At 32.4% G+C, this 16,058-nt stretch overlaps 1 protein-coding gene and 1 long non-coding RNA gene across 3 annotated transcripts in view; both read left to right on the forward strand.

Moving 5' to 3' along the window:
- The window catches only part of LOC125665416 (leucine-rich repeat-containing protein 15-like), a 996,853-nt gene that overhangs the window by 140,910 nt on the left and 839,885 nt on the right, over window positions 1-16,058 (forward strand). The window lies entirely within an intron of this gene.
- LOC125666099 (uncharacterized) overlaps window positions 1-16,058 on the forward strand; it is a 38,643-nt gene that overhangs the window by 4,806 nt on the left and 17,779 nt on the right. For both annotated transcript variants that reach the window (XR_008799044.1, XR_008799043.1), the window contains exons 2-3: window positions 9,817-9,888; window positions 13,256-13,440. This is a non-coding gene — a long non-coding RNA (uncharacterized LOC125666099). The remainder of the gene's footprint in view (window positions 1-9,816; window positions 9,889-13,255; window positions 13,441-16,058) is intronic.

The raw sequence follows: 16,058 nt of genomic DNA on the forward strand, positions 1-16,058 counted from the left end.
CTCAGTAATATTAAGTTTTATAAATGCGGAATTGTGAGGTACACCTTTGACGAATTGCATGTGTAGGTCAAACTGATGTGTTTCCTGATTTATATGTTTTATATTGTTCGTTTCTGATGTTATTTTGGTGATTAAATTGTAAGTACCGAGTTTGAATCATAAACTACTATAGCCATCTTTCAAAGCCGACTGCGTGTTGATGAACCAAAACTTTGAGACATTCATTTTGCCCAAATAACTATTTATTCTGAGATTAGTTGATAAATCACATTTCCTATTAGCACAAAAGGCTCTGATTAAAATACTATCAAAATAGCAATAATTTCATAGTTTGAGATAAATTCGGTGAATATAAGTTGATATTGGGATATATTTTGAAGAAAATTCTACATATGGAACATTGCCGACCGTATACTTTTTTTTCATGTAAAGATTTAGTTTGGAAACGTGTTTTCGTTTGTGCAAAATTACAACAACAAACAATAACCAAAAGTAGAATTTACAGTTTAACATTGAATCAGTTGGGAGGCACATGTATAGGAAGCTGGGGATAGAGAACCTAAAAAAAGTTAAACTCTTCGTTTACCATTAACGGAAACCGTTCTTTAATGAAAACGATATAAACATAAAACAAATGTGGAAGATTATGTGGTGTTCCTAATTCGAGTTCATTGGAAAATTTCTAATCAATAAATGATAGGGAATTATTGTTAGAAAAACGATAAATCGTGGTTAAAGGAATCTAATTCTCGTGTTTGATATTGGGGTGATATGAGACTTTTATGATTTCGAACTCGAGATCTAATATTGGGTGGACACAAATTAACTTTATTTGACCTTAATGAGCTGTAGTTAGCAAACTACATTAATATGGATTATATAAGCTCACCTGCAAAGACAACTGAGGCAAATTCTGAAAAAAAGTTAGGTTTGTGAGACGAGATTGAATTTCGTTAGACGAGATTGAATTATGTCATTTATAGTAGACATCCTTGAGAAAAAGAAAGGAATACAAAATATTCTCATCCTCTGGTTAAAGTATTATATTTATACAGCAAACTGTACAGAGAAAACTTTGAGTGTGCGTTTTGCAATATCATTTTTAAAGTTATTATATGAAACACAAAAATTCAATTCTGATAAAAATGGTGCTACTGAAGATTTTGATGCCCTTTGGAACAAATGGAACCAAATATTTTCATAGCTCTTTCTCTTTTCCTTCTTTTTTCTTTCTTTCTCTCTCTCTCTAAAAGAAATAAACAATTCTGTAATTCTACATTACATGTATCTCTTATGAAGATATACCATGAACTATTTACAGAATGTTGAAAAATAATTTGAAAACTCTAAGAAAATTCTGTTATAACGAAAATTGCAAAACTATATTTTTACAAATGATACATTCAAGTATGCCAGGTAAAGATAACGTACAGTGATCAATCTTATAACCTTTATCAGGAATACAAAATGAATAGTTGGAAAAATACGGACCACTCGATACACCAGAGGTGAGATCCGTTGTCTAGGAGGAACAAGCATCCCCTGTCGACCGATTACACCCTCTGTGAGACCCAGTTCTCGAATAGGTTTTAAATTTTAAAAAAAATTAAATAATTGTCCCAAGAATAACAATTGGTATGAAAGACGTCAGAGAACATGTCATCCATTGCTAGGTTGTATTGTAAACTAGATCATTATAACGACCATATAAGTTGCAAAATGCTGACATTAAACAGGAAATTATGTATTGACATTCTTTCAGTGGAGGAATGACAAACATACTTTCTTTAGACAAATGTCATTTTCTTATAACGATTCATTTTTTGTCACATTTACTTGAAAGCCAATCAACGATTGGTAGAGACTCTTTCATTTAGCCCTTTCTTTGGTAAAGATTAATCAGACTTGGATACTATGGTAGTAAATAAATATTTGTTGAATATTCACGCAAGTATTACACTTGTGATAGTCTATTTTTTGTCAAACAAGACTCAATTTTGTATATACAAAAATGGATATTGAGTACAAGGCCTTATTTGACGTTTACATAGTGTGAACACATTCAACGTTGGCCCATAAAACTGACTTTTGATGTATAATTAGCAAATTAGATAACAAAAGTCTATTTTGTATTACATAATAAGTTGATGTTTGCATACCTAATGGACACAATTGAATTCTGTGAAGACAAAATTATTTTGTTATTGGCAAATAAAAGATAATTTCATATAATAGTTTTTTTTTTGCCTTTAGAAAATATGTTTGCATAAAATGAGTATATATAGCATATTTTGGTATCACATTAATTTATTCTTTGCTGACAGAATTCGGTTTACAAAAAGAGCAGGATCCAATTGGTGCCCCGTATTTAAAGTCATGTGTAGTGCAAATACCACGTGTCCGTATATTCAATCAGTTTACAGAATAGTTTGTTTAAGCATTGTAGCGTTCATCAAACAACGTTGATAAGGATGGTTATACGATTCAGAGGTATATGTTTCAGTGGAATGACAGGGTTATAGAAAAGAATAACTGATGCATTGACGAAGCTAGATACATTTTAAGTATATATATATATATATATATATATATATATATATATATATATATATATAGACTCAAGTCATCTGTATAACGGATGCATCCTGTTAATGTAAATGAGAGTGATTATAAACAATATTAATGATACAAATTTTGATTCAGATCCTCCAACATGTATGAATCAATATTCATTTCACGAATCTTTATAGTGCATTTATTGTCGTATATGTCAGTGATAGTATATCCGATATATAGAGTATATATGTTTCTATAGAGACATCAATTATTCATATAACATATACATCATGACAATGAGAGTAATTGCAAGAAAAGACTATATTAGAAAACGCATGACAATGATACAAAATCCTCTGTATTCTGTAAGGAGAAAGATCTGAATGTTTAACAAATGTGGAGATGTCTATGGTGTTCTTACTTCAATTTGACTGGATAGTTTCTAATCAACATATGAACGAAAATTATTATGGCTAAAAATAGTTATTCATATCGAATCAATTAACAAAATATAGCATTTCATCATTGACGCGTTGATCAATCAAGGCTAACATGGATTTTTTTTACGATTCTGAATAACAATAATATACCAACATTACCAATTGGAATTTGTGATGCAACGACAAATCTACAGACATTCTAAGTAGATCGATAACAATACCGATTATTTGTATGACAAGTAAATATTTTCAATGATAGGAATTAATCAAAACTTGTTTGCATTTGATAATGTTCTCGATTTGTTTACGTCATCATGCCAATGATTCAAAAAGTCTTTCAGATCCTTATACAACACAACATCAATCTTTTGAAATTCAATCATTGATCATCTCATGACTCATTATAGTGCATGTACTATCGTATGCGTTATTGATACCGGTCTACGTTATGATGTGTGACACTTTAGTTTAGATGAGACATTAATTCTCCATTCGAAAACCGTAATTATACTCTAGCTACTCTTTCAACAGATGAAATTCTTCAAAACCATGCTTTCGTTTTAGACACATTTAGTATCCCAGTCAATGGGGTAGATTATACGAATTGCCACATGTATACTGGATTCCTAAACTTGACGATACCCTTACAAACACATATTCATTGCTGAAGCCAGTAAGTCTTCTATCAAGCGCATTTCTTTGATCCTCACGAAAACATGGCAACTTTGAAGGAGATACTTCAAGCATACTCCTTGTAGGATTTATGAGGCTGATTGTTGCCTTTCATACATTGCCACAACATATGCCAGAAAATGATTCGTCGATTGTTAAACAACTTTTAAAACTTTTAGGAAATTTTAAATATCTAAACGTTTCCCAGATCAACAACATCGAAACGTATATATTTCAACACGTTATACAACCATTCCTCACGATAAATGAAAGACTAGACATTTTGACATCATAAGCAGTTGCTTCTTTAATATAAAAGGAACAGGAAATATTCTTATCTAGTGTTCAATCCTCCAAAAACCATTTCGCTAAACACCATTTTGATTACATACACAGTAACTTTAAAGTTAAAGTTTAAACAAAAATGCTCGAGTTCCTCTATGACAACGTCTTGATCAGATCGTTCGACAGTCTGTTAGAATTCCCATTGGCATGGATTATACCCCTTTGTTAAAGTTCCTCTATATATTTCAACACATTATACAACCATTCATCCTGAATGGTAATTCAGACTTTGCGCATCAATCAGCCATTGCGGGTTAACATGACGCTTCGTCGAAATAAAAGAAGACTAAACTAATTCCTCTTCACTTTACTCAATATTTTGAAATTTGCACACGACTGGACTTTTCGTAGTTCAAATTCATAAAAAGTTTATAGGTAAAATACAAACTGACCACCACACATTAGAAAATAATTTTATTTTGGGATTAAAGGTAAATCAACTTTTACCAACGATTTTGAATTGAAATCAGCAGACTATGTAAAAATGTATTTTTTATTTTGAAACAGAAATAGAGAAATAAGTATAATGGCACTGTTCATGAAAAGCAACTTGTACAGTGTTTTGTTTTGAATTGAGCAATTTGGGGATTTTGAAGCAAAATGTTGAATTATAAGATTTAATTAAGTAGTATTTGTTCTAGACTAGTATGACTTTGGTATATTTAAGTGAACGTGTAGGGAAATTCGAATGGAAATAATCGCATATGTGTTAATATTTAAGTGATTTTTTCGTCTTCAAATTTTAAAATAGGCACGGAATGATCGAAACACTAGGAGTTGCAAACATAACAGTGTGTATTTACTAGTCAACGAGGGAGATGACAAGGATCCCACCCTATAGGTCTCCGTCTCGGGTGACATTGGCTTCCTTGCTACCTCTTTCTAAATGTTGACAGGTGTCTTTGAAGTATTTTCATGTATTTGTACCGAATTGGTACAATCACGTGTGCAATCAATCATCGTTATAAGTCACCCTGTCCGTTGAAACAATGCGGACATTGCCTTATCGAATTCCAACAGAAAAGAATTCATTTTTAAGATAACAATAATTGTTATTAACGATGTTCAGATTTTGATTATCAATCTTTATTTGTAGTTAAATTGTATTAAACAGTGTTGATCTATTTTAAAAGTATCTAAATACAGTATGCAAATGATAAAAAAATCAAACGGTTGTGTGCACTTTATTCATTGTAATGTACATTTATATAATTAACAATCATTGATTTAAAGTTTACTAGAAATATATGTAATGTATGTACAAACTGAATTCCACTTTCAAAAACACATCTTCACTAAGTAATCGATAACAATCATAACACGTTTACTGAAGGGTGATAATGTCATTGAAGTCGGATTTGATGTGACCTAACGCGATTTTTGTTCTTTAAATTAAAGATGTTGCTTTTTATTTATCATATTAGATGCTTGTAAATATCCCCATGTGGAATCCAAGACACATACTACTGCATGTAATAGTATACGTTCATCCACGTTACTGCTATTTTCAAATATTCATAATTTCAATGAAATAAAGATTTATTTTGGCAAACAATTCCCCCGTTTCCTCAATGTCTATTAATATTAAATAAAAAGTACCGACAGTGTGTGAGATGCAGCTTTTGAAGTCACACAATACCGCACGTTCCCATCTTGTTGCATCGCGTTCCGTTCTCGAAAAGAACCGCTCCTTTTTCATTAAAGATTGTTCTGTTCACAGCGTTCTGCGTTCGTTTTAAAAACAAAACCGTTTGTTCCTAAAACCGTCCAACGTTGGTTCACCGTTCCATAGGTGTAGTTATATGTTTTGCGGACTGTATATTTAGCAACTTAGATACAATTATTTTCCTGGAGAGATTAGAAGATTTGAAAAAGTAATCTAGAATCGATTATATATACCTTTATAAGTGTTTAAAATAGAAATTATTTGTTTTAAAAACCTTTCAGTCACCTTAGGTTTAACAAATGCTGATATATAGAATACATCTTCGTGGAATTACAAGTTTAACCGAATTTGATGCGTTTCCTGATTTGTATTTGATAGATTACCAGCTTCTGAATTGTTTTTGTTTTTGTTAATGCTTTCAGCAGTAGAGTTAAATTTGGATTACAAACTACTGGAAACAACTTTCGAAGGAGCGTGCGTTTATCAAGTAGAGCCTGACGACATGTATTATATCAAAATGAGTACTAATTCTCATATTAGGTGATAGGGAACTTTCCCTAAAGAACACACTTCATTGAAGAACATACTTTCCAAATAGCAAGTAAAGTTACATGTGACTTACAACCTACTACAAACAAATTTATAAAAACAGTGTGCATATCACGTAGAGACTAGAAATATCCATTTTGTCAAAATCACCATTTATTCTTAGACTAGCTGATATACCATCTTTCCTAAAAGCACAAAATACATTGAAGAAAATAGTACAAACATAATCTATAATTGAGTACATAGAATAATTCTATACTTTGATATAAAATCCGTTAAATTTAGGATCGGTAGAGCCAGTTCAATATTGAGTCACATTTAAAAGCAAATCTGCATACAAAGTGTTGTTCCCTATACATCCCTTTCGTTTGAAATTATACTTTGAAAACGTGTTTTGATTTAGAACCACAGATCTGCAAACCAAATTGAGCATGCGGTGTAATGGAATATTGCTAACTGGATGGTGATGTTGGATAATCTGAAATAATAATTTATCATGGAGGTCATATGGTAGTTTGTCATCATCATCTCTGTATAATACAGGAAATAAAACATCTAAATATGAAACAAAGTGTGGAGAACATGAGCTTCTTAATTTGGAGATAACTGGAGCACGGTATATCTAATCGACATATCAATGAACATGATTATTGTTCGATAATAGATAAACCACCATTGATCTACCTAAATGTCCTGTTTAAAGTCATATTTTTTTCAAACACGTTGCTCTCGTGTATTGAATCAATTTAGAAAATGATATTTTATCATTATGGCGATGATCAATTAAGGTTAATGAGGACATCTTTACGATTCAAAGACCTCACACACAATAAGATAACAACGGTACAAAATGACGCATTTGATATGTTGGCGAATTAAGAGCTCCTATATTTCTGAATATATGTACCAGTTATTTGCAATAAAACTAAATAATTTGTATATACTGAGAGTAAGCAAGATTATGAAAATTTGACACTGTACATTACATGGAAAAAACAATATTGTGTGTATTCTAATGCAGTTTTCCCTCTTTTTTTAATTAATGAAATGACTATAGTTGTGTATACTGTCATCAACTATGTTTATATAAGTAATGTACTGCAGGTCATTGAGACTATATCGCATTGTTCTGAAATAATTATGCAATTTACATTTCACATGTATGATACATACATTGCAAATCACACCTGCATTTCAACCGCTTACTGTGAATACCTTAAAATATGTTTGATACATGTATTTGTGAAAACGTGTGTTACATATTCCCACAGGTATGGAATGTATCATTTTATGAATATCTTTACTTTACTTATGCTGTTCATTCGTTCAACATATACATTTTTCAGCCATACGATATATACATTATTCACCAAAGTTTATTACATTTGTTATTTTTAAGTACATTTATTTAAACACTCTCCATTAGAAGACATAACATCATACAGCCTTAAACTATCTAATTACACAGGTATGTTTATTTTTTATCTATAAGACAATATTCGTTGTCATGCATCTCCCACTTCAATATAACACATTCAATTAGCAATAAAAGGCGGGGCATAATCTTCCATTTTTCTCTTATATGTGGATACTTCGTTTTTTAATGTGTTACTGAAAGTATACTTTAAAGGCTAATTAACTTCAACGTTTCCATCGCCATATTTACGGTAGTACCTATATTCTCACCTAAATACGGCGTTTATGTATCTCAAGTGATCCACTGCGCAAGAGTGTGTTCTGAAAATGATAAATTTTTAACCAAGATATTCTTGAAATATATCAGTTGATAGCACAGGGGTTTCAACAGTCTCGTTTAATTAAAAGTCAGTATTTCGTAAATTATATCATCCATATAATGATTATATTTGAAAATACAGCCTGTCATAGGGTGGATGTTTTAAAAAGTATACCATACCAATTGCTCGTCATTTTTCTTCTCAATAGAATAATATGGCGGCATGCTTGTCATTTCAATGTTATTGCACTCATGATGAAGTAGTAGAAACGTTTTTGTCATCGCAGTCTTTTAAAATTCTAGAAATCGCAACATGTCATTAAATACATGCAGTGTTAGAACGTTTTCACAAACTAAACTTTAAATATGAGAAAATAATGGGACGAAATGACTTATGAAACCTGAAATCTGTGTGCAAGAATGTATTCTACTTGTAAATATCCATCAGTGAATACACAAGATCAATTTCTTTAGTTGCCCATTTAGCCCAGCTATACCTGGTGTAACAGTTTCTAGCTAGGTATTTTATGATACAGAAAACTCACATCAATATCAATATAAATTGCTCATAGTACTCACCTTTGAGAACTATTTCAGAAGTAGTGTAAATCAAACGTGGGTTTTAAAATGTTTTGAAGAACTTTTATTAAATTGGAAATCATCAAACACTTCCTAAATCAACAGAATGAAAACGTACGACTTTTCAACACCTTACGTGCATATTACTCACGATAAAAAAGACTAGTCATTTTGAAAGTATAAACAGCTGTTTATTCAATAGATATGGAAGATGGAGATGTCCATATCTTTTGAAAAGACATTAAGAGATCACTATGTGAAACAGCATTCTAATGCTTGCTAGAACTACTCTAAAGTTGTTGCTGAAAGACCTGCTTGAGTTTCGCCTTGGCATGGTGGTGTTTAGAGATCAAGTTTTACAATAATCTTTAGGAATTTCCATTGGCACAAATGACACTTATTTATTAGTAGATATGTTTACGAGGCTGAATTTGTTAAAAAACATTCATACCAATAAAAAACATTTCTGTGTAGTGGCCTTCACTCAACATTTATATCTATGCACAGCGTTTTATCTATAAGCAATGTTCATTAGCATGCATGTGCTGATTTGATATACCCTAGTGAACTTGAAATAAAAAATAAAACGGATCGTATCATATTTTCGTCATATTTGGCAATTTTCTTGAACATAAATTTTAGCGACAAGCTGGCAATGCAACTTTGTGACAAATGGTGTGGTTTCAGATTATCGATCCTCAACTTACCATATTTATGCAGTGACATTCCATTATCACTTACATGTTATATATATATATATATATATATATATATATATATATATATATATATATATATATATATATTCCTCAACCGATTCAGTTCTGTGTATGATTATTTATTTTTAAATCGTTACAAGCTACTGGCAAACAAGTTGTTGTTACAGGGGTTTTAACAGCCATCTTTGATGTCGCCATTACGTATTTTGTTTGATCCTGATGTTAAATGTCATGTTTATTTAAACTGTCCCGTTATTTCATTAGATGATTCAATTATAATGCAACAACAAAAATGTTCTACCGAATACCAAAGCTATCTTCTTGTGTAATTTTCTTTTATATTATCGAGAGGTTTCTGCAGTATTTGTAATCTACATATTGACTTGATGATTAGTGTTGATAGTAAATGAATCACCCTTAATGTCTCTGAACGTGGTGTTTAAAGTTACATTTTGTGCAAACAATGTGGTCTTGCATATTGAATCAACTTGCAAAATAACTGTACCATTGTAATATTAATCAACTAAGGTTAATCAGGAGATTCTTATCTTTCAGAGACCTGAGCGACAATAAACTAACAACATTACAGACTGGCACATTTGTTCAACTGGTGAATTTACGGCTACTGTAAGTACCTTTATATGGATTCACATAGTTGCACTACAACTGAATAACACGTTTGTATAGCATGTAATATTTTCACTGAAATTGAACGACTTTTTAACGTCCCTTCAGTGTAGGACAGGAATATATGTTTCATTCGCTACAATATTTATTTCATATTCTTTCAACCAACCATTATTTATCTCAACATAAAACGAAAAGGTTAGGATAAGGAACAGTGATCTTAAAACTCATCAATGATTTAAAAGAAATGCAGAATAGGGCATAATATGACCCCTGGGTACATCAGAGGTCGGATCAGATGCCTAGGGGAAGTAATATTTAAAGTTTTCTTGAAAATATAGGGTTACTGAGGGTATGACAGGTCGACAGGAGATGTTTACTCCTCCTCGACACCTGATCCCATCTCTGGTGTGTACAGGGGTCGGTGTTTACCCAACACTCTGTTTTATATTGCTCATAAGATTTATGAGATTGATCATTGTCGTTATCTTCACCGTTCATCGACATATGAATGAAAATGATAACGGTTGAATAAAGGGTAAATTATGTATTGAATGTCAAAATTAAAGCCACATTTTGTGCAAGCACTATGTTCTCACGTGTTGAATCAACTAACACTTCAGTACATTACATTATTGCAGTGATTATCAGTTCAGGTTAGCTAGGAAATAATCATGATTGAGAGACACGATGTATATGTATAATAACATGACGTTACAAAATGAAATCTTTGATCGGTTGACAAATAGACAAGGCCTATAAATATTGATATTAATATCTTCTTTTTTTTACAACAGAGCTGACTAATTTGTACATATTGATAGTAATCAAGAATGTGTAAATTTTAAAACATTATTTTCTGTTTCAAACAACAGTGTAAATCGCAATGTAAATGGCATGAAATATATACCATATCCCCGTACCTAGATACACGATTTCCTTAAAATTATGAAATGACAACATGTTCACATCATCTTGTAATTAATGTTATTAGAAATAATATGTTGTAAGTCATTGATTATAAATTTGAAATCGTGAAATGACATTTTTCTTGAATATATATTCAACATGCATTTCATATACCGAAGACATGTTTTGCAAACCAAACCTGTATTTCTACCGCTTACTATACATACTGTAAAAAATAGTACGACGAATATACTTGTGAGAACATATGTTACATAGTCACATATACATGTCCTACACAATTTTATGGATTTAAAGTGCGTTATTCATTTGCCCATTCATCCCTTTCATCTATGTTAGCCAAAACTCACTACACACATATCCTGCAAGTTGGTTTTCTAATTCAAATGAATCGTTTGAACTTAATCGCATGATTAGGTGGAATACAAACCGTAATATAATTTGTGTAACAATAAAGATTCAAAGAATATGAGAACGGGTATTGGAAATTGAAATGTCAAATCAAGGATAATCTGTGTACATATGTACATTAGAATACATGTACTAGTCCCAAAGCAGAGTCGAACACTCATTGCTTAATCAAGGTATATAGGTATCATGGCGGTTGTGACCGATCAACAGGTGATGTTTACCCCTCCTAGACACCAGACCCCCCTAATGTTTCCAGGTAACCACACTCTAAATTAAGCATTTTTATTTTATTTCTGGTACCATTATCTTTTTTCTCACTTTATCCTCTAATCACATAGTAAGAGTCCTAAAACGAAAAAGATAAAGAATGAAATTATTGATCAATCATATACTCCTGTAAATTATTCAAAAGCGAGGGCAGGGCAAACAATTTCCCCTGTAAACTCCAAAGGTGAGAAAGTCTTCTTAGAAGGTGTAAGTATCACCTTTTGACTAGCAATTTCTGCCTTCATGTGAAATAATTTCTTCCGATATGTTCATGAAAGACTTGAAGTTAACGAACATTCAAATGTGGGGTCAGGTGCCTAAAAGAAATAAACATTCCCTGTTAAAAGGCTACCATCGCTATAATCCCACTATGGTGATCCGATAAGTGGAGTAACCCTTGTCAAATCAGTATATAAAGAGCAGCTGCATAATTGGCATGATACAGGTCAAAAAACACTCGACCTAATGATATAGCATTTCAAAATCATTATTAATCCTTCACTCATCAATCATTTGAATGCTATAATTCATCCAAGGGAGGTTATTCCATCTTGATGTGTGTCATGTAAAGACAATTGTATTTGAATGTGAATTATGGTGTTTCTGGTGGTCCGTGTTTTCCCCCTCTCAGTTCTCCACTCGTTACACCATTGATGGATTATCTCTTGAAAATCCATGATACTATCCTTATGGAGATTAGAATCATATACCGTCATTGGATAGTGTGTTGTCATATTATGTATCAATGGGAGGTAAAGATTACCAACAGTGATCAATCTCATAAATCCTAAAAGGGATAAAAAATAAAGAGTTGCACATCAGATATTCCATTCGCCTGAAGAAAGGATTCCGCCTGATATTTCATAATATTAATTTTATCAAGGCATCTAGAAGAGATGATATAGAAAATATTTGAAGTAATGATTATCTCCATAGCAATTCAAATGATATTTATCTGAAGACATCATTGATCGAAAAAGAAACATGATCTGCAGATCTGCTTCGACATTGTACCTAATACGGACCCCTGACTCAATAACAGCATTTCCCCAGATTATTCACGATGGTTGCAAACATGAAGTTAACGAACAGTGATCAATATCATAATTCCTATAAAGAATACTAAATTAAGCGTAGGACAAACACGAAACCCTCTACACGTGAATGCATCTTCTGCTTTATTCTTCTGTCATTGCATATCCTATGTAACGCATATTCCTTGGATCTTGAATTGACATACAATAAAAACACTTCCAAACGACAGTGGAGAACCGTATGCAAGATTCCATTATCATCTGCATATGGTTTTTATATTTCTCAACTGATTCCATTCGCACAACCTTGTTCTGTGGATTGTCAGTTTTTAAATCAATGCAGGTTATTGATAAACAAGTCAATAATACAGTAGTTTAAGCAGTCTCGTTTAAAGTCAGCATTTTGCATATTTTATTGTCGTTACAACGATCTAGTTTGTCAATACAACATTTACTTGGCTCAAATTCTTGGCACATTGATTTTGACTACCGAAAACTCCGTTTACCTGATCATCATATAGGGTACATGGTGGGTGTGACCGGTTCACAGGAGATATTTACTCCCCCTAGGCTCCTGATCCCACCTCTGGTGTATGCAGTGGTCCGTGTTTACCCAACTCTCTAATTTGTATTACATATAGGAGTTATGGGATTGATTACTAATGTTATAATCACCTTCCTTTATAACTCTCTCGTTTATCAATGCATGACTTCGGATTTTTTTTCAGTGATGTAAGTGGAAACCCCCTCCATTGTGATTGCAATGTAGTCGCCTTTATCCGCTTTATGAAAACAAAGCAACTGCAGTTACACCCCAACTCGTGGAGGATGGAACCTTCCTGTCAAAACCCTCTTAATTTAAAAGAAACGTTGCTGAAGGACATTTCACTTCAAGAAGTAGTTTGTGATTCAGGTAAAACATAATTTACTATTAGGGATACATACAATGGTGTGGTCTCAACAGCCGGTATACTACCTGTTATATGTATCCATGTAATATAGATAATATTTTAACTGATGTGTTATAAACCAACTGTATCAGAATAAAATACATCTACATAGACCAATAGTGACCAGAAGCAAATCAACAAATCTCGCAAAAATTCGTCTCAAGTAGCTTCATAGTACATTCAGCATATACTGCAGGGTATAAAAGGACTTGACCTTTTTAAAATACATTTATATGGATACTACGACCAATTTCATTGTAGTAAACGACTGCATCACCGGTATCTTTTTTTTTCTGTAGACATGAGTAGGACTATATAAAAATATCACTATAATTGCCTTTTCAATCGATACAGTAATAGTAGTATAAACAATTTATTTTTCAAAAAAGTATAGAATTTACAAAACGCATAAAAAAGGAAATTTAGTATGCAAAATAATTTATCAATGCAAATTTTGAACTCGGCATGACACTAGCTCGGGGTTAGAGGGTTTGCATCATAACGTTGTGAGTTTGAGCCCTACTCGTTCCATGGTTGTATCAAAATATAAGTTGTGATTGCCACTAACCCAAAGGCGTAGACTTTTGAAGTGAGAACACGAGTCTTTCCGATATGACCTAAAATACAGAGGTCCGGTGTAGCAGAGATTGCTGGAAAGCTTTAAAAACCTTGATACGGCCGTCAGCGTTAAACATAGGTTTAAATGTAACAGTTCACATACAGCTGGTGATATCTGAATATGACTGATTTTATTTTATTCCTTTATTTCAAGAAGTTGACTTGTGGCCTGTTTTACAAAAGAACTTAGTACAAAATCTCAAGTCTTAAATTATATGACACAGTTATTAGTTTGAATGAAAGAATTAAAACATGTCTGAAAGTTAATGTCCAACATTATTTTGTTCACTATTTTACATTTGAATAATTTATCTTACAATAAACCGGAGAATTCTAAGATGTAAAATTTGTCGTAAGTCCAAAGTTCTTTCGTAAAATGCAACCCTGATTATTGCACACATTTATTCTTCTTCAGTGTCCTGGAGTTATATACACGAATACTAATTTAAAACAAACTCTCAAAAATATAAACACTAGAGCATGTAACAAAATTGTAATTTAATATGAATAGCAAACAACCACAACATCCAATATTCCAGTTTACAGTCTGCAATTGAAATACATCAATGTATAAAATTCATCTGCGAAAAGACGGACAAAATGGTTGAATAGTGGAACAGCAGTTGATGATGTCTTTTTTTAAATTCTCGACGGAACGTAAAACAATCAACCAACCAACCGAGTCAAGCGATTTCACAATCAAAGTTCCGTAAACAATACACACTAAATTTGCACTGAATTTCGCTTGATTCCGAAAAATCCACCATCATCACCACCGATAGCATCGTTTGCTAATCTATTAAAAACGATTCTTGTCCATTAACAAGTGACCTATGGAAATGTGTTTCTAACAGAGACCTAATATTTTATGAAGATAAAAATGTGTTTCAAAGGTGTCTCTTTGATCTTCAACAAACATTTCATCAAGCCATACTGTTAGGGTTGTAATGATGCATAGGTCCCATGTGAAATGTTTGTACTGTTGACCTGTAAGCTAAGAATTAGAGCCCTCATTGTATTACATGTGAGCCTTAATGCTCAAATTCAACAGAGGATAAAATCTGTTACAGTTAGTAGGTTAACGTTTGAGCACCATAGACAGATCTAATTCACTGACCATCCTTGCAACAAAATAATGATGCTTACAAACTTGAATACCGATTTTCATTTCAAAACCTCCGTGCACTTTACAAATAATGCCCATTTCAAGGTATGAACAACGATTGCACGCTATATTACATTGTTGAGAGTTTCTGAGGTAAAAATGTTGTCAGGGAGCCACGGTATGTACAAACGAATGAATTAAACCCCATAGCATAATCGATTTTATTACAAACCCTAAAATGTTCACAATCCACACATGATACTGCTTCTATTAATATCCTTCTTTATGAAAGATTCATCTCCTTATTTCAATAAACACATTTTTGTATGTGTGCAAACTGACTTTTTTCCCCATGTGTACCATCACAATAAATAAAGGCATCGTAATCAATGTTCAGTGCAATCGGAACATCACTCGACATTTTGTCGGTCAAGTCGAGAAATTTTACCCCGGCTTGATGGAAGAGTCTGAACCATGTTCTGATTAGCTGTGGCGGAGACGTAGACCTATACATGCATAAGCTGACCTTTCCCCATAGCACCTCGCTTGTATATTTTCTGAGTCTCAGGGTCTACACAATAATAATCATCTCAAGTAATTAAAATAGTAAAATAATATTGGTATTTTTCTTTGTTATTTCTATGAATCACGCTGTGAATACGGTACAATACTACAGAAAAAATATTCTACTATATTTTTATCTGACTCAATACACTGAGATAAGTACATCTCAATATGTGTACAATTCCTGTGTTGTTGGAAATACAAACGGAGTTTATCATTATACATTGTGAAAATTTTCAGTAAACAAATTAAAGATAGAATTTTTGCATGTAAACTTACAGGAGTCTGCACACG

The sequence above is a fragment of the Ostrea edulis genome, chromosome 10 (genome assembly GCF_947568905.1).
Source record: "Ostrea edulis chromosome 10, xbOstEdul1.1, whole genome shotgun sequence".
In the NCBI taxonomy this organism is placed as follows: Eukaryota; Metazoa; Mollusca; class Bivalvia; order Ostreida; family Ostreidae; genus Ostrea; species Ostrea edulis.